Below are 24,466 nucleotides of genomic sequence, written 5' to 3'. Positions count from 1 at the left end.
TCACTGTTGTGGCCCCTCCCGCTGCAGGGCACAGGCTCCGGAGCGCAGGCTCAGCGGCCATGGCTCACAGGCCCAGCCACTCCGGGGCACGAACCCATGTCCCCTGCCTCGGCAGGCAGACCCTTAACCACTGCGCCACCAGGGAAGTCCCTACTTTTAGTTTTTAAAGTAACCTCCATAATGTTCTCCAGAGTGGCTGTATGAATTTACATTCCCACCAACAGTACAAGAGGGTTCCCTTTTCTCCACACCCTCTCCAGCATTTATTGTTTGTAGATTTTTTGATGAGGGCCATTCTGACCGGTGTGAGGTGATACCTCATTGTAGGATGGACACATATACACTACTATGCGTAAAACAGATAGCTAGTGGGAACAAGCTGTAAAGCACAGGAAGCTCAGCTTGGTGCTCTGTGATATGCTGGATGGGTGGGATGGTGGGGGATGGGAAGGAGGTCCAAGAGGGAGGGGATATAGGTATACATATAGCTGATTCACTTCATTGTACAGCAGAAACTAACACAACACTGTAAAGCAATTATATTCCAATAAAATATATATATATAGGAAATTTTTAAAAAGTAATTTTCAAATGAATAATATATGGTTTGAATATAAAAATATAAAAGAGCAAAATAAAAAGCCTCTCATTTCCTGCCACTGGCCACCACATTCCCTCCTCACAGGCAATCAGTGCCCTTCCTTCCAGAAATACTCTGTTTTTGTATAAAAAGCAAATGTGGGTATATTCTCATATTCTTCCCCCCTTTAAAATCACAAATTATAACATACTTTACATTTTGTTATGCACCTTGCTTTTTCATGTAATCATGTCTCAAGATTCCTCCATGTAGGTACAGTTTCTCCTATATTTTTATAATTTTAAACACAACAGCATAGTATTTCTTTTTACAGATACTCCCATGTTTTGTTCAGCCTATTATATTTCCTATTGATTTTGCTGTTTGCAACAATGGTGCAAGGGATAATTTTGTACAAACATTATTTTGCTCACACGTGACAAAATTCTAAATATGGAATTACCAAGTGAAAGGATATGTATTCATTTGTACTTGTAATAGATATTGCCCCAAATGTCTTCCATAAAAGCTGTGCTAATATATATAATTGTCACCAGCAAGGTATGAAAGTACATTTTTCTGCATCCTTGCCAACATGGTATGTTATGAAACTTCTTAATCTTTGGCAATCTGATAAGTGACAAATGGATCTCCTGTGGTTTTAATTTGCATTTGTCTTAGGAGGTTGAATATCTTTTCATGAGTCTATAAGAGCCAGTTGTACAATATTTACGTTTCTATGAACTATTGTATCTTTTGCTATTGGGCTATTAGTTTTCAAGTTGTGTCACTTTATATATAAATGAAATAGGTCCCTTATCATTGGTAAGAATTGGAGTTGTTCCCACTTTATTATTCATTTTTTTTACTTGGGTTATGTTGCATTTCTCCATGTAGGTAAATTTACCAACTGCTTCTTTTAAGGCCTTTGAATTGAATTCCATAAAGGAAAAAAGATCTTCTCCACCCTAAAATATATATTTTTAATTGACCAGACCAGGTTTTCTTCTGGTACTTTTATAGTTTCCATTTTTATAATTAAATTATTAATCCATCTTAAATTTATTTTAGGAAGTAGGGATCTCAGTTTACTTTTTTCAGATGGCTGCTGGTTTTCCCAACCATTTATTAATAATTCATTTTTCTTTTTCTTTTTTGATTGGAAATGCCACCTTTATCATATATTAAATCCCATGTTTTTGTGTTCTTTTCTGTTCTGTTGATCTGCTGAGCTATTCATATTTTAATTGTAACACTATTCTAATTGTTAAAAGTTTTCCAGCATATTTTTGTAGTAGGGAAATTAGGTTTTTATTTTTTTGTTGATATTAATCATCAATTTTGCACTGACACTTAAAAATGAATTATGTAAATTTTAAAGGAAACCAATCAGAATTTTATATAATGCAAAAGAAGTACACCACCCTAGGTAAAGGTCATAGTTTTCTAACTCAAGGCTTGCTTTCTTTTTTCCAATGGGGGAAAACAAGATGCCCAAAGGAGGGTAAGTTGTACCTTTGGCATGAAGATTGGCTTACACATCAGAACATTTAGCTTTGAGGGAGGGGGGAAAAATGATTACATCGGTCAACAATTGCACAGCAAAACTCTTTTGAGAGTTGATGAGACTTTATTGTAGGAGCTCCAAGTCATTTGAGAAGCAACTCTTAGTTCATTCTCAGGTGATGAAAATACAGCATCAGTAGTCAACTGGAGTGCAAGCAGCATTGGTGATTTCCCTTCAGTGAAAAGCCTTTGTTCATCTGAGATGAAAAAAGAGACTCAGTGAACCGGAGACCATTTCATTCCGAACCATGACAGCTTGTTGGCATCTCTCCTCAGTGTAACTCCGAAATAGCCCATAAAGTGGAAAAAACAGTTGCCACTTCTGTGTGTGTGTGAGTGTGTGTGTGTGTGAGAGAGAGAGAGAGAGAGAGAGAGAGTGCCAGACTGTTACCATATTAATATTGTGATGAGAAAGAAAAGAACTTGTCTAGGTGGCTGCCTGAGCTGTGGTGCCCCGAAACCATGCTCATGAGTGAGGCATTTCAGAAACTGTTTTGATGAGTTTAAAACATTAAGGAAGCACAGATACATTAGGGAGTAGACTTGTCTTAGCTTAGGCTGTTGTAACAAAATACTACAGATTGGGTGACTTAAACAACAGGTATTGCTCACAGGTCTGGAAGCTGGGGAATCCAAGCAAGGTGCCTCATGGTTGGGTGCTGGTGAGAGCCCACTTCCTGGCTTGTGGAAGGCTGCCTTCTTGCTGTGTCCTCACGTATGGAGAGAGTAAGGGCTCTGGCCTCTTCCTCTTCTTACAGGGACACTAATCCCATCATGGGTGTTCCCCCCACATGACCGCATCTAAACCTAATTACCTCCCAAAGGTCCCACCTCCAGATGCAGTCACATTGGAGAGTAGGGCTTCAACATATGAATTTGGAGGGGACACAAACATTCAGTCTATAACAAGACTGTAAAATGATGGGTGGGCTGTTCTGAGCCCCCGTGGTCAGTCCTCTCCTCAGAGGACTCTGAGGAAACTTTGGCTCCATTTAGACATTACAGCATATATAGATTGGAAAGTAATTTGAGAGTATTCATCTTTCTTTAGGAACTCCGGGACTAAAACTTGTGTATAAAGTCTTCCCTGTAATGCCTAGAATGGGCCCAAGGCCTTTCAGTGGTTTGTTTTAAAAGGTGCTGTGGCCTCATTTCCCTTCGTAAGTGAGAGGTTTCAAAAAAGAAGCATTCACTTGAATGGTAGATAAGTTTTCTTGTTTGTTTTTTGTTTTTACCGTATTTAAGTGTACAGTCCAGTGGTATTAAGTCTATTCACATTGCTGTGCAGCCATCTCCAGCATCCATCTCCAGAACGTTTTCATCTTCCCAAACAGAAACTCTGTACCCACTAAACACTAACTCCTCATGTCCCCCTCCCGTTCCTCCCTGACAACTACTATTCTGCTTTCCAATTGTTTCATTTTTATGTTTAGATATATAGCTGATACTCAGAAGCTAAACATTCCTTATTTGAAAGTCTTCACCAACCTCCTTTGCTTGAGCATACAATTTGCTGGTTAAGCCTGAGATTAAAATGTAAAATGTCTTAATGTTTGGAACGTTAAGATGTTCCAAAACCAGTCTTAATCACTGGTTTTGGAACATCTTGGAAGTGGGTAAAACTGCCTGAGTTTATTATGAAGAAATGCACTTCCAGATTTCTATAGAGTAGATCAAAGATTTCCTTACCAACAGTAGCATCTCAATCAACTGTGCATATCTTCTCTCTTGGCCAGAAGACAAAACTGGCCATTGTGGTATAATAAACATTGTGTACACAGCTGCAGGAGGGAGCAGGGAGGTAGCTGTGGTCAGAGACCGTAGGTAACTTTCTGAAGATGGTGGTGCATCTGCCACCATGTAGTTGCTGGTCAGAACAGTTTTGGAATTGGATTTTGTCCTGCAGTGATGGTGACTCTTTGAAGAGGAAGGCACTTTTGAATATTTGCATTGCTTTGAAGCCAGTGCCAAGGAGATGCTGTGACTTATTGCCAGTCAGAGGCAAAGGTGGGTGTGTAAGGTTTTCATAATGTAGGAACAAAGATGGTTGAAGAAAGGAGATAATCATTAATATTGTCAGTAAAATTTGTTGACCCCCCAGGGCAATTTGGAGGAGTCATAGCTGTTTTTAGAACCTGGGGCTAATCACTATATCAAAGATTAGTTAATCCTGGGTTGAGGGCATGAATTTGGGGTCAGAGTTTAGGTGTGCCGATTTGTGACTTCGGGCGTGTTCAACCTTGCTAAGCCTCAGTTTCTTCATCTGAAGAATGAACAAACACGGAAACAGTTTGTTACTCAGTTCTTTGTAAGGAACAGATGAAATAATGCACAATGCATTTAAAGTGATATATGAAATCTCTTGCCTCTGAAAGAGACATAAAATGGAAAGTTTTATATATAAAGTTTATATATATTTTTATCCTTCAAAATACTTATGATCTTCCAGTCTAAATTATTTGACTTATTTGAATCCCAAATAGTTTTTCCTAGATCATGTTTGGATTTCTAGACTATCCTGGTTGAAGGCGAACACTGCCTACTAAGAAGTCAGGGATAGGGCTTCCCTGGTGGTGCAGTGGTTAAGAATCTGACTGCTAATGCAGGGGATGCGGGTTCGAGCCCTGGTCCGGGAGGATCCCACATGCTGCGGAGCACCTAGGCCCAGGCGCCACAACTACTGAGCCTGTGCTCTGGAGCCTGAGAGCCACAACTACTGAAGCCCACTTGCCTAGAGCCCATGCTCCACAAGAAGAGAAGCCACCGCAGTGAGAAGCCCGTGCACCGCAATGAAGAGTAGCCCCTGCTCACCACAGCTAGAGAAAGCCCGTGTACAGCAACGAAGACCCAATGCAGCCAAAAATAAATAAATAAATAAATATTAAAAAAAAAGAAGTCAGGGATAACAGGTTGGTTTTTGGCACCGTCCATCAAAACTGGGGTGGCATTTCTAGAGTGAGTGAGGCAAAGGTCATGTGAACTTGGGACAGTTCCCACCCATTATGTTGTTTTCCTCTTCAAAAAGTAGTCTGGAATTTGTTTTCAGTAGCTAAGTTCATTATCTAACTGTCTCCAAGCCATACCTCCCTTCTCCAGCTTTATGAAAAGCAAAACAAAATCACTAGGTGCTCACATCATCCTTTCAGGAGGATCTGGAGATTGACTAGCTGACAATCCCAGAGCCTACAGATTTGGGTTCAGTTAAGGAGGAGAATATGCCACCTACTCCTTTTACCACTCTTCTTTATCCACAAGGGTTAGGAGAGGTTTGCAGCATGGGGAGCAGAAAAAGGGGTGGGCAGAAATAAGATCCAGCTTTGTTGTCATATGTACCCAAATAATACATCTGCCTTGATAACTGCATATCTGGGTTTACTGGGAAAGGGCATGAATAATAATAGTGGGAGTATGAAGAATTAGCCTTTAGACCTACCCAGCTTGTGGAAATTCAGAAAATGGAATTCAGAAATGTACGTTTTTCCAGCTTGTAAATCCAAAAACAATGGGCTTGTTGGAAGAACTTTTGAAACTTGTTCTTTTTTGAAAGCATTATTGTGTTCAGTGGGTACATGTGCTTTGCTCATAAAAATGTGTGCCTTAATCACATTGTCAGGGAAGCTGTGGATTTTACTGTCAACAAAGTAATGTAAGATGTGATATCTTTTCTGCAGGCACCAGATTTTCTTAAAGAAAGGAGGAAAATGCTGCTGTTAAGCAGAAAATGCTGTGTTGGCAGAAGTATATATCTTATAAACATACTAGTGGAGAATGATTTAATTCTTTGCCACTTGGTTTTATCGTAATCATTCCTAAGGTGATTTTCTTCCCCTCTTAGTTATGCAGTAGCCTGCTGGCTGACATTTAACTATTGACTGTTAATCTTGGGGAATGAACTACCGTAATTTACCGTCAAGGGTACAGAGACAGAAAGGATATTCAAATGCTTTTTGTGCCTTTTTACTTCCCGGTGATGTCTTATCCCAGAAACCTTATGAAAGCTCCAAAACTAAAAAAATTTGGCAATAGGAAAAAAAGGAAAACTTTCTTAAGTAGAAAATTCTATGAGTTTCTGTAAAATTTTGCTATCTTACCCATATATGAATAACTGTGGTCTTTTAATTTTCGTTGTGTTTTATAATTCCATGGATGGTGATGGGTAGAGGCAGGGGAGAGGGGAAGCTGAGGTAGGAAGCCAGGCTGGAGAATTAAAAATGATGTCTTTCTTTGCGGGTGCCCCCTTCACCCCCTCCTGCTGGCTTCTTGACCGTGGGACCCAGCCGCATCACTTCCTGTCCAAGTTGGCACTGGCGGTGGCACAGTATCTCTGCCCAGTGTTCTCAAACTGCAGCTGGCAAGTTTCCAGTAATAGAGTCACCCAGAGGAACAACTCAGCCTCCTTTTTGTCTCTCTGTGCCGCCTTGGGCAGCTTCCCCAGCCCCCAGTCTATCGGTCCCTTGCCTTTTGGAATAGCCCCATTGAGTCCCCAAACCTTGCCTTTGATTTGTAGAGTGCTGGCTTCCTGAACATCCAAGTTTGCTTCTGTTTTCTTCTTTTATGCTTAGGCCCTAAGTCTTCCCTAGGGAAGACTTTCCTGGGGGAGAAAGGAAGGATATATTCCTCTCCACTTATTTTTCCCTCTAGACTGGGTCAAAAAAAAAGCCCACACTTTTGAGTGCCTACTCTGTACTCAGCACCACACTGTGGACTTTCTGTGCATGACCTCATTTAATCCCCAGAATAGTCCTGCGAGATGGGTGCTACTGATAACATCATCTCTGTGTGCAGGTCAGAGAGGTTGTTTGCCCTGGGTCACAAGGCTGGGAGGTAGCAGCATTCCAAGGACAGCCCCTTTGCTCATTGCCAAGTGAGACAGTCTGTACAGTGAGGCTGCTGTGTAGCAGAGGTGTTCCCAATTTGTCAGGGGCCTTCCCCCACTCTGGGGTTTTACTTTCTGAGCGCACAGTAGGCAGCATGGTAGAATGGTAGTGTGTGTGATTTCCTCTGCTCTTGACCATTTAGCCAAGGGAGTTTATGTTTTCTCTCCCATGTTCTTCACTTCCTTCTGAGTCCTCCCTAGCAATCCGTAACATCCATATGTCTATGAACAGGTCTGTCCAAGGCCATCTAGACTTTTTCTACCATCCTCCTCAGAAGTCTTCCAGGCTCCACTCACTGCCAAATTCTAAAGCCACTTCCATATTTCTTGGAATCTGTTATAGCAGCACCCCACTTCCAGGTACCAAAGTCTGTAGTAGTTTTCTATCCCTGCTGTAACAAAATCCACAAATTTAATGCTTAAAATGACACAAATGTATTACCTTACAGTTCTGTAGGTCACAAGGTCAACGCAGGTCTCACATGGAATCAAATCAAGGTGTAGGTAGGGCTGGTTCTGGGAGAGAATCTGTTGTTTCCAACTCGTGGAGCCCACACCTACGTTCCTTGGCTCATGGCCCCCTCCTCCGTCTTCATAGCCACCATCAGTGAATTGCGTCCCTTTCACGCTTTGCATTTTTCCTGCTGCAACTTCTGTCGTCCTCTCTCTCTCTGACCACAGCCAGAAAAGGCTCTTGGCTTTCAGGTACTCATGATTATATTGGACCCATCTGGATAACCCAGAGAGATCTCACCTCAAAGTTCCTTAACTATAATCGCACCTTCAAAGTCCTTTTTGCCACATAATATAACATAGTCATAGGTTTGGAAACGAGGACTTGGACATCTTTGGGGGTGGGGTGCATTATTCTGCCTACCATACAAGGCAAGGTATGAACACATTACACAATTAACTCTCCTGTCTTAGTTTGCAGCCAGCATTCCTATAGGTCAAGCATGTGGTTTCTGATACAACAAGCATTTTATTCAGGGCTCATGAGTTCCTTCTGGCTGGCAGCATGCATCTAGCAGGACAGGTGTGAGATGAGCAAAAGTTGTTGGAAGACTGGAAGCTTCCTGCTTCCCTCTTTTAGGGAAAAGGAGGGATAGAAGCAAGGAGACCACTTGGGTTTTGACTGTCTTCCTTATTGTGAAATTAAGAACTAAAACTAAAACAACAACAAAAAGCCTTTCATAACGGAAATACTAGTACTGGTATATAAAATTGACCCACCTCCTAAAAGGCTTTCTTCTTTGAAGACAAAGCTCAGCTGCATTGTAGTTTGAACCTCTAATCTTCCATGGGAAAATCGGACCCCTCTGAGGCATTGGGTGTGTTTCTGAGCAGGGTCCCCTTGGGGAGACGGGAAGCCCCCTCTCTGCTTGCCACCTGGAATTTGATGCCGCTTCCCCTCTCACAGCTGCTTAGCCTGTAGGGCCCTCACAAGTTATATCTTGTCTCAGGAAATAATTTGTTAGAAGAGCAAAGCATGGATGGGATAAATTAATTTTTGAGCAAACCACAGGTCTGGGAGAATGTAAACATTGTCTCTTAAGTGCTGCTAATGTCCTTTATGAAGGAGTAATTTGGGGGGTTCTTTTTTTTCTTCTAAGATTATAGTTCTGCATTTGATTGGTTCATGTCTTAATATATTGAAAAAGAGCTCTGAAGACTTGCACTTGAGGCACATAAGGCCCTGAAGTAGCCAGTTATGTCTATGGATTTCAGCATCTATCTCATTTAGAGCAGTGGTTTTCAAGGGGTTTGGGGTGAGTGAATTTGCCCCATAGCGGGCATTTGGCAATGTCTGAACGTTTTTGATTTTCATGATTCAGGGGAATCTAGTGGGTAGAGGCCAGGGATGCTACTAAATACCCTACAATGTACAGGACAGCCCTCACTACAGACAATTATTCAGCCCAAAATGTCAGTTGTGCTGAGGCTTGAGAGACCTTTAGAGGGATCGTTTTCTGTTTTTCACTGGTTTGGCTGTGTCTTTAACACTGCACATAGACAATTCCTGTTAGGTTTCCAATCCTTTTAGTTTCTACCTCAACACAGCCTCTTACCCCTAGTAGGCTCAAACACTTACCTATTGAGTTGATTTCTTCCCCTACCCTTGTTAAGGTAGTCCTCCTTTTTCGTCTCAGAGCAGAGCTTTTGGGGGCAGCATTGACAAGTAGATAGTGGCAAAGTCCGCATGGTAGGGAGAGTGGAAAGAACACAGCTTTGGACTTCTCTCAGCCTCTGCTTTCCCATCTGTAAAGTGGAGGTGACAATAGCACCCAATTTAGGGTGACTGAATTTAAGAAAGATGGTGTTACAGCATGTTTGGCATGTAATACCGCTCAATAGATGTCTTCTTTTGAGGCATGTTCAAAGTCCAAGGAGCCTAGGACCTCTTTTTTTTTTTTTTTAAGTTGCATATAAAGGAGAGGCACAAATTCTTAAGTATTCAGCGTTGTTCTCAGCTCTCCAGAAAGGAGGAGAACTCAAAGCTTTTCAGTAAAGTTTACTCCATGATTGACAAAACAGTCTGAAAAGTACCTAAGAGGCATGTTTTGCCTCAGGCCAGAGCTATTTTAAAAACTAAAATGACAGAAACTAGTTTAAGTTGGAACATTCCTGACTTAATTATAGATACCTGTAAAGGTTCCTTTGGAACAGATGGGTTTCTGCCATTGGGTACTATTTGGAAAAAGCTATTTCTTGCTCAGGTACTTGTTTTGAGAGTAAGCTTAGAACATAGGCTTAGGAGTAAGATTTTAAGAAAATTCTGTCTGTTCCAATCACAGCCTCATTTTCCCATTTGTAAAATGGGCATAATACTACTCCTCTCAGAAGATAGCCATAAGAATCAAATGAAGGCATGTTTGTAAGACATCTGGCTTCATAAATGATACCTGTTAAGGTTACAGGTTGAAAATTTTCCAATTTTAAAAAGTCATGTAAGTAAGTGTGTTGAGAGGTAACAAGAAGTTAGTTTTTACCCAACCTATTTATTAGTATTTCTATCCAATTATATGTTTGAGAAAATTGGGCTCACTGCTCGTTTTATGGAGGCAGAGTCAGCACAGATCTCTGTGCCTTACAGTTCTCGTGCCACCAAAGAGTGACTGTTCCATGTTGTGCTGTCAGTGCCACCGGAAACTAGCAGGGAGCAGTTTACAACACGGTAAATCCAACTGATTTTACAAAGTTGTTGATGGTTGCAAAATTTGACATTTCTCTAGTTAATTTCTATGCCTGTCAGTTTGCCTCTCACCAGCTTCAAAATCTAAGTCCAAATCTTTCTAGAAGGAGGCTACAGACTGTCTCTACTTCATCCTGATTATTTCCCCATTTCACATCTCCTAACTACCTGTTTTCTCAGGCTGCCTTTACTAATTTGCATTTGTAGACCTATTGCTTAGTAAGTAGAACATTTCATGTTATGCTGTTTCGCCACCTTGATATTTTTCTCGAGGACTAGTTCTATTTCATATATTTATATGTATGTGTTGATATCTCTGTAGCTTCTGGTGCAGAGAGGGGTATTCTGTAGTTTTGCTGCCTATATTCGCTTTTGATGATGAGCCATAACAGATTTGAGATTAACAGAGGGACCAGCCAACACTGTATGGAGAACTAAGCAAGGTTGAAGCTGATGGGTGGTGAAAAGAGGAGAAGCAGCATGTTTAGTTGGGCAGTCAAGCAAATAAGCAGAGTAAGTGCTCTGATAGGGGAGTTACAGGCTATTATGGGTACATAAAACTGGGAACAGGGCTTCCCTGGTGGCGCAGTGGTTGAAGATCCACCTGCCAATGCAGCGGACGCGGGTTTGAGCCCCGGTCTGGGAAGATCCCACATGCCGCGGAGCAACTAAGCCCATGCGCCACAACTACTGAGACCGCGTGCCGCAACTCCTGAAGCCCATCCTCTGCAACAAGAGAAGCCACCGCAATGAGAAGCCTCTGCACTGCAACGAAGAGTAGCCCCTGCTCGGCACAGCTAGAGAAAGCCTGTGCGCAGCAACGAAGACCCAATGCAGCCAAAGATAAATAAAGAAATAAATAAATTAATTAAAAAAAACCTGGGAACATTAGTGGGAGGTGGGGTGTCAGAGAAGTTTGAGCTGAAACCTGTTGGGTGAGGTGGAATTAGCCAGGTGAAGCGGTAGATTTGGAGAGGCTACTCCAGTTAGAGGAGGAAGAGCATCCTGTGTTCAGAATCAAAGAGAGTTTAGGTTGTGATTTCAACTCGGAGGGTGCAGTTGGCTGGGGGTGGGGTGTGGCATGGGGAGGAAGGTCATAAAGGGCCTGGTAGACCATGTTAAGAAATTTGAAATTTTATCTCAAGGGTGGTAGGAAATCATTGTAGAGTATTTAAGCTGTTGAATGATGCAATTAGAAGTGCAGGTTGGAAAATTCCCTCCGGCTTGGGGGATGTGAGGGTGGCCGGAGAACTGAGGCAGCCGCAGTGATACCCAGGTGGGAGAAGCCTTAGTCTGGGCGAGGGCAGGGGCCAAGGGGCTAGAGCAAGGTGGACGGAGTGGAGGTTTAGGAGTAGGGGCTCTGAGCTGATTGAATGGGGAGGGAAGCGTGGAGCACAGTGCCCGGCTTTCTGGGAAGGCTGGCTGCTACTAGGTGAGATGAATCCTGGGAGGTTTGTGCTGCGGGACGATGAGCTTATTAGGTTGAGTTCTAGGGTCTGCAGGACAGCGAAAGGGAGATGTTAGCTGGAAATCTACATTTAAAGCAGATTTAAGAGCACAGTGAGTTGAATTCTGTGAGTCTCCCCCATATGGATGGTCATTGCAGCTGTGAGGTAATAAGACCACCAAGTTGGGGTGGCGTTGTAGAGTGGGAGAAGAGGGCTGAGGACTGAACCCTGAAGGGCAGCCTGCAAAGGACACCAAGGAGGGATGGCCACCAAGGTTGGAGGAAGCCCTGAAGGGTGCATTTCAAGGAGGGAATAGTTACCAGTGTCTGATCCTGTGGAGCCCTGAGAATTGAGTTGTATCTGCTGGATTTGGCAGCAGGAGCAGTTTCAGAGGCTTGATGGCTGCTGGGCCCAGAGCAGAGGGTGGAAGAGTGGGTGGGAAGTGAGGAGGGAGAGGCAGCCTGGGTAGATGTAGTGCTTCTGTTGGCCTGGGTGGAGCCTTTGAGGGCATTAGGAAAAGGTGCGCCCCGGGGGGTGTATGACTTGGTGAGTGGGCCATGGGTGGACTTTAGTTCCCATGTGCTGCCTTAGCTGGTGCCTGTGTTCAGTGTGCAGACTACACCCCCATCCCCCATTGCATGGTGGCCTAGGGTAGATCGGCAGTTCTCAATCCGGGGCAGTTTTGCCCCACCCCCAGGGCATGTTTGGCAACGTCTGAGGACATTTTTGGTTGTTACAACTGAACCAGGGAGGGTGGGTGCTACTATCACCCAGTAGGCAGAGGCCAGGGATGCTGCTAAACACCCTATGGTGCACAGGACAGTCCACACCAGATGTCCATTGTGCAAAGGTTAAGAAACTTGGATGTAGATGAACCTTTCAAGATCTTTGTAAAGAGGAGGAGGGTGTGGGAGGGTGGTAGCTGAGGGTGGAGCTGAGAACAGTATCCTTATGTACTTTGGCACAGGCTCATTTGTGGCACTTTTCATCTTGCCTCCCCACCTCTGTACCATATAATTCTTATTCAGCAAGTTGCAGCTTTTCACCTGTTTTTTCTCCTTTAGCCATTTTCACTATCCACCCCTACCCTCCCAATAAAGACTAATGCGAGGTAACCTTGTGTCCTAATTTCTGTTTCTGGGCGTATTGTAAGACATCTGTATTTTAATACCATTGGTCAGGAAATTCTGTTTTGGCAGCCCAGAGACGGATGTTGCTTTGGCTAATCTAAAGTAGCCCATAATTCAGTGTCAGGTTGATAAGACTTTAATGCACGGTCAGTCAGCCCCTTGACTGTCAGGCTTGGAAAAAAGACAGGAAGTATTTCTTGTCTTTAGAAGCAAGCTTTGCTTCTGGCTTTGGGAAGAAAAGAGTACAAATGGTTCTCACCAGATAGGGTTGCAGCAGCTCTCCCAGCGTTTTGGGAACAAATCAAGTCATTATCTCGACCATGTCAAAACTGTGTTCCCAGACCAGTTGTTGTCTGAAACATTTGGGGCTGATGAGGAGAAGAATTAATTAGCAGCTCCCTCTCTTGGTGTCCTTTTTCAGCCTTCTCAGGTTGCAGCGTGAGAGTCCCTCAGACGTGCGGGCTGCTTATTTGATAATCTGTGTTTTGCACGGTACAAAAGGTTGCTGGCGAAATATTGTGAGCCCCTCTAACCTGGAGCTGCCAGTGTCCTGGGTCCAATGAACAGGGAAATCTACTGTAACGTGTTGTCAATGGGGAAGCACTTGAATTCACAGAACAGTCTTGCAGAGTCCTGGGTAAGTTGGACGAGCTAAGTTTTTTTTGCTTTTTCTGTTTTCAGGAATATTTTACCCTGCAACAGTGGGTAAATCTAAAGCCCTTGAAAGAATGAAGACAAGCTTAATATTAAATTTTGTCAAAGAGTGTGCAAGACAGTGAGAATGTGTGGGTTAAGAACAGGAAGCATCTTAATTTTAAAATGGTGGTAGTGGAGGTGGATTAAAATGAGATATGCATGCTGAATGCAAGATATGCCTCGGTTTTGGGCATGTTGTTTCCGAATTAATTATTGTATATAAAGGCATATTTTAGGCCCCTTCCTATTAAATTGATTTTTCATATAATTTAAAGATAGGGCTGATGATAAGAATTATTTTCCTGCATGGTGAGTGTCAATATACAAATGGTATAACGATGCCTTTTGTGTATCTGCATGTATAGCCCTAACCCAGTCTATAATGTCACAAAATAGTGAAACACACTGTAACTTTTAAATTTCTGTAGTGGACCAGCCCATGCTGTGAAAGGGGAAAGTGGTGGTGGGCAGGAAATGGGAAGATTTAGGCTAAAGAATATTGATGTAAAATCTTATCCCCAGTATGGCAGATTCATTGAACATATAGTTAAGAAACAGTTTGAGATCGCTTCACATTTTAAAATTTTCCCCTAGTCAGGACTGTAGGAAATATTGATAAACATTTATCCTGTTTTTAAAGTTCTCCGTACTATGAAATTCATAATCTATCTTTATAACTACAATAGCATGTGGTTATGTATAGTTGAGAAAACTATTTCTCATGTGTCTTTGGTTTTGCCATATTCTTTTATTAAGGTACTAAAAATTCGTTATGATGATTCCTTGAGGAAAGAATATTTTTTCTTTCAGTTTTCTTGAGATATAATTGACACACGGCATTTTATAAGTTTAAGGTGTACAGCATAATGGTTTGACTTACATGTATCATGAAATGATGACCACAGTAAGTTTAGTGAACATCTGTCATCTCATACGGATTAAAGAAAGAGGGAAAAAATGTATTTTTTCCTTGTGAGGAGAACTCTTAGGGTTTACTGTGTTAGCAACTTTCATATGTAACGTACAGCACTGTTCATTGTATTCATCATGATGTACATTACATCCCTCATTCTTATTTCTCTTACAACTGGAAATTTGTACCTTCTGACTGCCTTCATCTAATTTCCTCTCCCCTCCACCGGTAGCCACAAGTCTGATCTCTTTTTCTATGAATTTGTTTGATTTTGAAGTATAATTGACCTATATCGCTATGCTTGTTCCTGATATACAACATAGTGATTTGATACTTCTTTTTCAGAATGATCACCATAAGCCTAATTATCTGTTACCATACAAAGATATTATGATATTATGTGCTATATTCCCCACACTGTACATTTTACACCTGTGACTCATTTATTTTGTAACTGAAAATTTGTACCTCTTAATCTCCCTCCCCACTACCTCCCTCTGGCAACCACATGTTTGTTCTCTGTATCTATGACTGTTTCTGTTTAGTTAAGTTTGTTCATTTTTGTTTTTTAGATAAGTGAAATCGTACAGTATTTGTCTTTCTCTGACTTATTTCATTTAGCATAATACCCTCTAGGTCCATCCATGTTGTCGCAAATGGCAAGGTTTCGTTCTTTTTTTTTTATGGCTGAGCAATAGTCCATTGTATATATATACACACCACGTCTTCTTTAGCCATTCATCTATTGATGGGCACGTAGGTTGCTTCCATATCTTGGCTATCGTAAATAATGCTGCAGTGAACATAGGGGTGCATATATCTTTTCTATAATGTGTTTGTTTTCTTTGGATAAATACCCAACAGTGGAATTCCTGGATCATACGGTAGTCATGTTTCTAATTTTTTGAGGAATCTCTGTAGTGTTTTCCATAGTGGTTGGGCTGCATCAATTTACATTTCCACTAACAATGTGCAAGGGTTCCCTTTTCTCCACATCTTCGCCAGCACTTATTATTTGTTGTCTTTTTGGTAATAGCCATTCTGACAGGTGTGAGGTGGTAGCTCATGGTGGTTTTGATTTGCATTTCACTGATGATTAGTGTTGCTGAGCATCTTTCCACATGTCTGTTGGCCATCCGTATGTTTTCTTTGGAAAAAAGTCTATTTAGATCCTCTGCCTATTTTTTAATTGGATTGTTTGTTGTTGTTGTGTTTTATGTTGAGTTCTTTGTATATTTTGGACATTAACCCCTTGTCAGATATATTCTTGGCAGATATCTTCTCCCATTCAAATAGCCTTTTCATTTTATTGATAGTTTCCTTTGCCATGCAAAAGCTCAGTTTCATGTAGTCTCACTTGTTAATTTTTGCTTGTGTTTCCCTTGCCTGAGGAGATATATCCAAACAAATATTGCCAAGGCCGATGTCAAAGAGCAGATTGCCTGTGTTTTCTTTTACAGATTTTATGGTTTCAGGGCTTATGTATAAGTCTTTAATGCATTTTGAGTGTATATTTGTAGATGGTATGAGAAAGTCCAATTTGATTCCTTTGCATGTAACTGTCCAATTTTCCCAACACCATTTATTGAAGAGGCTGTCTTTTCCCCATCGTATATTCTTGGCTCCTTTGTTGTAGATTAATTGCCTGTATAATTGTGTGCTCATTTCTGGGCTCTTTATTCTGTTTCATTGATCTACGTGTCTGTTTTTGTGTCAGTACCATACTGCTTTGATGACTGTAGGTTTGTAGTATAGTTTTAAATCAGGGCGTGTGATCTCTCCAGCTTTATGCCGAAGATTGTTTTGGCTATTTGGGGTCTTTTGTATTTCCTTACAAAATATAGAATTATTTGTTCTAGTACTGTGAAAAATGCCATTGGTATTTTGATAGAGGAAAGAATATTTTTATGGATAAATAAGGGAAAGTAATAAAGATAATCCTTATACCTTGATAATGTCGGCAGTCTTTCTACCATATTGCAAGCCTCAGTGAAAATAATTAATAAAGGTTTTTCTTTTTTACTTCAGGCAACCAGCAGAAGATTCTCTGGGGAAGAATCCCAGCTCCTTCTTAGTGTTATTTAATTATTAACCCAGGAGGGCTTTCTAAAGCTTTGTCAATGATACATGGTGGATCCCTGCTTTTGTGATTACTGCAGGTGAACTTGGTACTTCCTAGGCTGTTATGCCCTCAGCAGTATGTATAGATGTTCCTGTTTGCTTTCTAGGACTACTTTCACAATAAATAGCAAAGATATTTGCCAAGGATGTTTGAAAAGAAAATGCAAACAAACCTATAAGTATTTGAACAAACAGATTATTCATGACTTATGTGAAAAAATCCAATAGGTGTAGTATGAGGAAATTTTTATAAATAAACATCCTCCACCAACTGACTCACATGTATTTATATATTATATATACATTTGCATAAAAATAAACAGAATGGATATACTAAAATGTTAACAGTGGTAATTTGGAATTATAATTTAAAATTTCTTTCTGATTAGGATTTTTTTAAGTTTTATGATGAACATTTTATATTTATGCAATAAAAATAAAATGGGGGGAGGTAAGCATAAATATATAAATGGCAGGAATTTTATAGTCTGGTTAAAAAACTATACATTGCATGAAATTATAGATGAGATTGTATAAATTGTGTAAAATTAATTTTTTATTTTAATTCCATTAATAATTCCAAAGAAGTTTCTTTAAAAAATTTTTTTGTATTGCTTCCACAGGAAAGCAGAGGGAAAGGAGGCATATTTGAATTTTTGATGTTCCATCTTTTCTTCTGATTTTATTTCTTCTCTATTACTTCAATAGTTCTTCTTCCAGGCCTGTTCCATAGCCTTCTGTAGGGAGTGGAGAATGCCCCATTGAAACCGTTCTGCAAGATCTTCCCCAGCTTCCTATAGTGGCTATGACTCTGGGCCACTTGTCTCCCCGACACCCCACTCAGCCCTGTGGGAAAAGCATGCTTTATTTAGTACATGGTGATCATGCCTCATTCTGTGGCCAACTTAGTTCAGCTCAAAGTACTTCAGTTGATTAGTGAAGAGAATTACCAAGAAGTTGTTTATAGCAGAATTGAACTAGACTGATAGAGGAAAGCCCTACAGTTTTTCAAGGCAGGCTCTGTTTCACGTTTAGCAGTTTCTCATTCCTTTAGAATAAAAGACTGTTTTTTCCTTCCTTTTCCTATTACCACGCAAACAGCTGTCTCAAAACATGGCTTGAGATGGGGAGCAACCTGGCTTCCACAAGCCCCAGGCTGCATGCGGCAGTTTGACTTTTCTCTCTGCCCCAGCCACCTGTTTCTTTCTTCTCCTTGTCCTCTGAGGCACAAGCGGCAGTGACTCCATGACATAGGAACTCGGAAGCTGGCGAATAAATCCCCGAGCAGGTGGCTGCCTGTTGTCTGTCTGGAGGAAGTGAACAGCGTTCTTCCTGGGACTGCATTCATCTTCTGATAGCTTCTAGAGGGCAGAATGATCCTTAATTGGGGTTGGGAGATTGCACACATGAAGTCCTGGGGTCAAGAGGTTCCCTAGGGAAAACCACCTTGGTGGGCTTTGGTCTTTCCCCTCCACAGTAACTGAGCCCTTTTGGAGCAAGGACTTGCTTTCTGATGTGGGCATGTCTGGAACATCATTGGTCTCAATACCACTAGATTAGATGAGGATAACAGTTTCCTATGGGGAGAAAAGAAAACACATTGCCGCTGGGATAAATAAGTAGACTTAATCTGTGGTAGGATCCCCCCTGAGGTTGTAATACGTAGTATCTTTTAGATAGTGGTAATTCTAAAGAGAAGCTCTGATCTTTAACTAGGTTTTATGATAGCCATTAGGGTGTTTATTACCAAAAATCACTCATTATTTAAAAACGTGGTGCAAGCCACCCTTTCCTCCCCATATCTGTGCACAAGCCTGAATGTGGATCTTTAACAATATATATACCTTCAGGCTAAGCAGCAAGAAACAGATAAGGGATCTCCCACCCTGCCCCTACGGAAAGTAACCTGGACTCCTTTTAGGATTAAATCCTCTCAGAGGTGGGAGGCAATGGCTAGCAGCCTGAGGGGACATACAAGCTCTCAACTCTAGGTCTTTGGGTTTATGGCAGGGAGGGGGTTAATTACTAAAAAAAAAAAAAAAAAGGCCTTGTAGTCTTCTCTCCCTAACCCTTCCATTTTATCCACTTTCTTTTTCCATCCTTTTCCTGAGCTGTCTTTTGATTTTCTTTAGCCCTTCTTCCTTTTCCCACAGTCCAGAATAATCTGCCGTATGTTTAGCAGTTTCTCCAAAATAATGTAGCTCCAGGAGTCTTTACTTTAAATCTAGCCCTCTTTCTGCCATATCACCGTGTTTCACATCTTGAGAAAGTTGAGTGGAAGAGATTAAAGGAAAGCTGGAAAAGCGATGAGGGGCCAGAGAGGAGAGCAAAGTAGGAAACTGAAGGAAATAAAGGGACCTGACATGAATCGGGTGGCGGGTTCCTGATTGATACCACATGTACGGCTGGGTATAACCAACACTGTGGTGAGGAGACCAGGAGGCTTATCTTCACCCCCCAGGGCTTTTCCCGGGTAAAATAAAGGCAGAAAGATAAGGGGAGACCACACTGACTAGATGGGAGATATAGTCCTTACCCATGATGGCATTTAATACCAGATCCAGTATTCTAGATTATTTGGTATTATCAGCATGATTCCCAGAATTCTTTCTTGAATCTGAAGTTAGCTGTCTCTTTAAATGCAGAAGATCCAGAGTTGTTTCTCACCTTTTACTTGATGCTGCTTTTGGAAACCAGAAAGATATTGAAAGAATTTACTTTCTCATCTGACAATATTGCATGTCTGAAAACCCAACTGATCCAAAAGTGTGTTTACCTCTTAACTCTACAGAATTAGATGGTCACTCTGATTTGTTGAAACAATGCACAGAGAACTGTTTATAATGATCACTCTCACTTGTGCTCGGTGCTAGAAATACAGCAGGGAGCAGACATAATCCCTGCTTGCACAGATAGACTGATATTAAATAGAAAATTACAAAAGAACAATGAAGTTATAACTGTGAGAAGAGTTACCAAAAAATAAGTAGAGGGAGCATATAAGGGGAGAATTTAGCCTATACTGATAAGGCATTCCTAATGGAATTGGCTGGGCAGAGGTTGGGAGTGGGTGCACTGAGGTAGGAATAACATATGCAAAGGCCCTGAGGCAGGAAGGGGTTTTAGCCTGCTCCGGGAACAGATTAGGATCCTTTGACTGCTGTAGGAGAATGGACAGGAAGAGGACAAAAGTAGAGACAGGAAGATGAATTAGGAAGCTCAGGGACTTGCCCAAGGTCAATTAGCTGGTGAATAGCTGAGCCGGGACTCAAACCCAGGTTTGTAAGAAGATAAAGTCATCATCATTGTTTGTTAAATAATAATTGGTAATGATGTTCATGTCATCCCAGAACATATTTAAAAGATTCTTAGGTAACATTTCTTTTGACATGGGTTATTGACCTTTTAATTATAATATAAAATGTGTTTTAATATTAAGTTATCAGCTGCAAAAAGCAAGGGGAGTACTCATTTGAATGAACCAGCAGAAACTCGGAATTTTGCCTGCCTTTTACTTTAGCCTTGCCAAAAATGTAATTTCTTTAATTCATTCTTAACTAATCTGCTCAAGCCTGTACTATGCCTTGGCTTTTTTCCCTATAACAGCTTAGGGATCTCAAAAGAAAATATTTTGAAAGGTCTTCTCTTGATCAGGGTATTTGCGTTTAGATATTGTGTACACTCCTTTTATTGCAGAATGAGCTGTTTTTCTATCATGGGATCCTTTGTTGGAAATGAAATGGTGTTGTAATTTTATCATCTTTGTTTAAAAAAATCACTTATCAGGTGTTTATTATAGAAAGTGATTTAGATGTTTACATCCTCTTCTTTCTAGAGACTTAAGCATGTTCAGAAGTATTTAAAGTTGAATAGTTCTGTTAGCTAATAATGACAAAATTACTATCATGTGTTGAGAGCTGCTTTGTGCCAGGCGATATGCTTTAAACATCTTTGATTCTCACTGCGATGAAGGTTGTACTATAATTTTCATTTTACATTTGGGGAAACTGAGGCTTAAAGCAACTAAGTGACTTTTTCCAAGAGCACCCAGGTGGGAAGTGACAGCCTAGACGAACTCAGGCCCTTTCAGGTCCTTGCTCTTCAGCCGCATGCAGTTCTGGATTCAGTGTCAAGTTTGTTTTAGGCTGCAGTTGGGAGTTGGAACCAGAGTAATAGAGGGAGTCGAGTAAATTTGAGCAGTGTAATGAAATATTTTCTTATAAACTATTGTGAAGATTTTGTTCCAGAGACCACATAAGAAAAAAATAGAAGCAAATTGCTAAATTTCACATTCATCACTCTTACCCTGAACTTTTGGTAAATTGAAAGCTTCCCTCCATTTGAATTTATTTTATAGGAATATTGGAAGATCAGTAGATTACTCTTAATGGGTATAATGGAAATTAAACCCAAGTGTAATAATGGTGGTCTCTGTGAATGATCACTTTAAAGATATCATTTATAACAGTGGTTCTCAATCTTTAATGCTCGTCTGTATCTCCTAAGGACTGTATTAGAACTTGGATTGCTGGGCCCCATCCCTAGACTGTCTGATTCAAGAGGTCTGGGACTGGTCTGAGACAAGTTCCCAGGTGATGCTGCTACTGCTGATCTGGGGACCACACTTTGAGAATCACTGGTATGGGGACAGTAATAATGCTCATGAAATTAGACGGGCCAGTAGCTTGTCCCTGAGAAGGCCATTTCCTAGTCTCAGACTATATCCACAACCCAAAGCAGAGTGGTATCCTGATGTCCACCAGGGTCAGGAGTGGTACAGTGGCTGCATGGAGTCATTCCCACTCTTGGAAAAATGGTAGGTCATCTGCCTCTCCTCCTGCCAATACCATGTCATGACAACACATAACTTAGATGTGCCAGATGCACACATTGTGAACTCTGCAATGATTGAACTCTCCCATTGTGCTAGGTGTATGACATAATTGCCCACACTGCTAAATTAAATGAGTCAAATGAACAAACATAAATCAGGATTCCAAAACCAATTAGATAAAATATTCTAATTTGTAGCTTTGCTGGATTTCTCCTTTCCTTGCAGTGACTGAGAATTAGCTGCAATAACCCAAAGAGTTTAAGATTCCTATTTGGCTGGAAATTAAATCACATAGGCTGTTTGGAAAGCCTTCAGAAGTTCTTTCAGATTTGATGCGTCCAGACTTGTACTGGAATATAAAATATTTGATTTAACAAGATCTGTGGGTTCCCAGTGCATAACAGTTTTCGAAAATGTGTTTCTCAGAATACAATTAGGAAAAAATTCCTTTGAAATGCTAAAATTACCTTTTAGTGGTGATAAAAGATGCTGACAAGCCCTTCTAAAAAAAACCAAAACTTTTAACCTTCATGTTGCTATAATATCACTAATTTGTGTGTAGACAAATATCACTGGTCATATTTAAAGTAATCATTAAACTTTTTCAGAGCTATACTTAAGAAAACTACTTTTTAATCTTTCTACTCTAAGGAAAATATTACTTCAAGGTTGATGGCGGGAAGGGGGTGGCTAGGTTGCAATTCTTATTTCTTCTTGCTCTGGAGTCTTTTTTGGCTTAGTTTGGAGGAAGAAACCAAAAAGTTGCAACTGAATACAGAAGCATTTTTTTAAGTTTTATTTTAAGGAGGAGGGGAAATTTTGGAGCCACTTCTCATAATGAACCTCAAAAAAATCTTGAGACCTATGAGAACTTATTCTTTAGTTTATCTTGTTTAATTTTCTTATTTTTAAATTAAGAATGTATATTGCCCATATAAAAATTCTTTTGTTTGTGCATGTATGTATGTATCTGCTGCAGAGAGAGAAGTTCAGTGTGCATTTAGTAATTCCCAGCAAAGCATATGGGAACCTTAATGTCTTAATTGTGCTCTCCTCTGATTGAGTGTGGGTTGAGTCTTAGTCTCTAGGGTCAGCCAGGCCAGTTTTAGAGTCCCAGTGCTGCCAGTTACTAAATGTGACCCTAACAATATCATTCAACCATGAAGTCTGTTTCCACATCTGTGAAGTAGGTATAATCATATTATCAACTTCATGTTGTTGTAGGGTGCTTAGTAAGTAATCTGTGATGTTAGCTTTCATTCTCATAAATTGCACTACCATATTCATTTTCTTTTTGCAAGAAAAATAAAGTAAGGATTCTGAATATGTTGAGTGATCTGTATAAGAATGCAAGAGGTAGAAATAGTCAGTTGCACCAGTGTTATTTACCTTACATGGTATTTCATGCTTATTTGGTCTCTTTGATAAGATAAAATATAAATGTATACCCAAGATCACTTTAAAGTAATAGTATAATTATTAAGGTGCCATGATGTATAAAAAGATACTTAGAAAACTAAGGTTTGGACAATGAAATAAATTATACACAGTGACTATAAGCTTTTCCTTTTTAATAGCTGTTTTTTCATTACTCCATTGATCCAAAGAGGGATTTTAAAATTTAATGTCCTTGTTCCATTAAGATAATTCAATCATTTATCCTATTACTTGACTTATTCAACTTAAGTTTTTAGCCCCTCTGTTGCTTTCTCTTTGGCTGGTTCCCTGTTTCATGACTTTCTAGCACAGTTTTAGTTTTACTTGTTTATTTTTCTACTTTTGTGACCTAGGCTTTAAATTTAGCTCTTTTCCTTGAAAGTGCTCTTCCTCTCTTTTTTCATGTCTTTTCACAAAGATGAATCCACTTTGTATTTCATATTTTACCCATTTTGTTTTAATATAAAAATATTTTAAAGTCTTATAAAATAAAATGGTTTGAATAGCCCTTCCAAAATGACATGGTGTTCTGGTTTGAGAAAGTGATCTTTGATAAAGAAAGGTGTATCAAATGTATGTCTGTTCCAACGTTGGGAGGGAAGCCAAGCAATGGAATGTCAGAAATCGGGATAGAAAAAGGCTCCCAAAAGCTGAAGACAAAATGAACAAATGTACAGCTAAGCTCTACTGAATGCAACTTTGTGATACCTGGGATAGGAGGGAAAAAAGTTGTGTGCCTGTGGGTTGGAGAGACCTGGGTCAATAGCAGCTCTTGTTAAAGAGATTTAAGATTTTAGCCAGCCATTGACATTGTTGGCCATCTCCAATAGCATTAATGTCACAGCTCTCAGAACAAAGGAGATATCATCCCGTTGTTTTCTGCCTTGGTTGGGCTGCCTCTGAGGGCTTGCGTTCAGTTCTGAGCTCCACATTTTCAGAGGGCAAACCAGGGAGGTAAATGGACGAGAAACATCTTTGGGAGATTCTCATCACTGTGTGGCTTGTCAGGTTATATCCTTAGGACAAATTCCCAGAAGTGGAATAGATGGGTCAAAGTTAGTCTTTTTTTTTTTTTTAAAGACTTTGGATACTTATTGCCAAATTGTCTTACCAAGTAGAACTGGACATGTTAAAGAAGTTGGATTACCCACCCCCAAGTCAGAGATGTTGTAGAAGGGATTTTGGCAATGGGTTGTATGTTGGACCATGATCTGAGATCCCTTCAAAAATACCATGAGAGTTTTTACATAGGACCAGATGATTATTTTATCTAGAGAGGTGATGTTTCAGTCTTATCATGTCAGTCATACTGTTGTAGCAAACTAATTGTTAAGAATCTGTAAGGAAAATATTGCAGAAGATTCCTGCAATCAAAAAGGACTGTAGAGAAAAGAAAAAAGTAAAGGGGGTTCTTTGGGCAGAAGGAAAGTGATCACAGATGGAAGCAGAAAGTTGCAGGAAGATGCAATAGAAAGGGTAAATATGTGAATAAGGTTAAAAGAATACTGATTTGATAATTCAAAAATAAAAACAAATACACACACACACACAGAGGCATATCTCAGACATATTGCAGGTTCAGTTCCAGACCACCACAATAAAGCAACTATTGCAGTAAAACAAGTCACACACACACACACACACACACACACACACACACACACACACACAC

The 24,466-nt window shown here is 40.4% G+C and overlaps 1 protein-coding gene across 3 annotated transcripts in view; it reads left to right on the top strand.

The window, feature by feature from the left end:
- Positions 1–24,466, top strand: part of KANK1 (KN motif and ankyrin repeat domains 1) — a 185,764-nt gene that overhangs the window by 23,995 nt on the left and 137,303 nt on the right. The gene's annotated exons all lie outside the window — the stretch shown is intronic.

Source organism: Monodon monoceros, unplaced genomic scaffold, assembly GCF_005190385.1.
Source record: "Monodon monoceros isolate NGI ecotype Baffin Bay Population unplaced genomic scaffold, NGI_Narwhal_1 Super_Scaffold_5, whole genome shotgun sequence".
Classification (NCBI taxonomy): domain Eukaryota; kingdom Metazoa; phylum Chordata; class Mammalia; order Artiodactyla; family Monodontidae; genus Monodon; species Monodon monoceros.
Note: the sequence above shows the minus strand (reverse complement) of the source record. Positions and strands in the feature narration are given on the sequence as shown.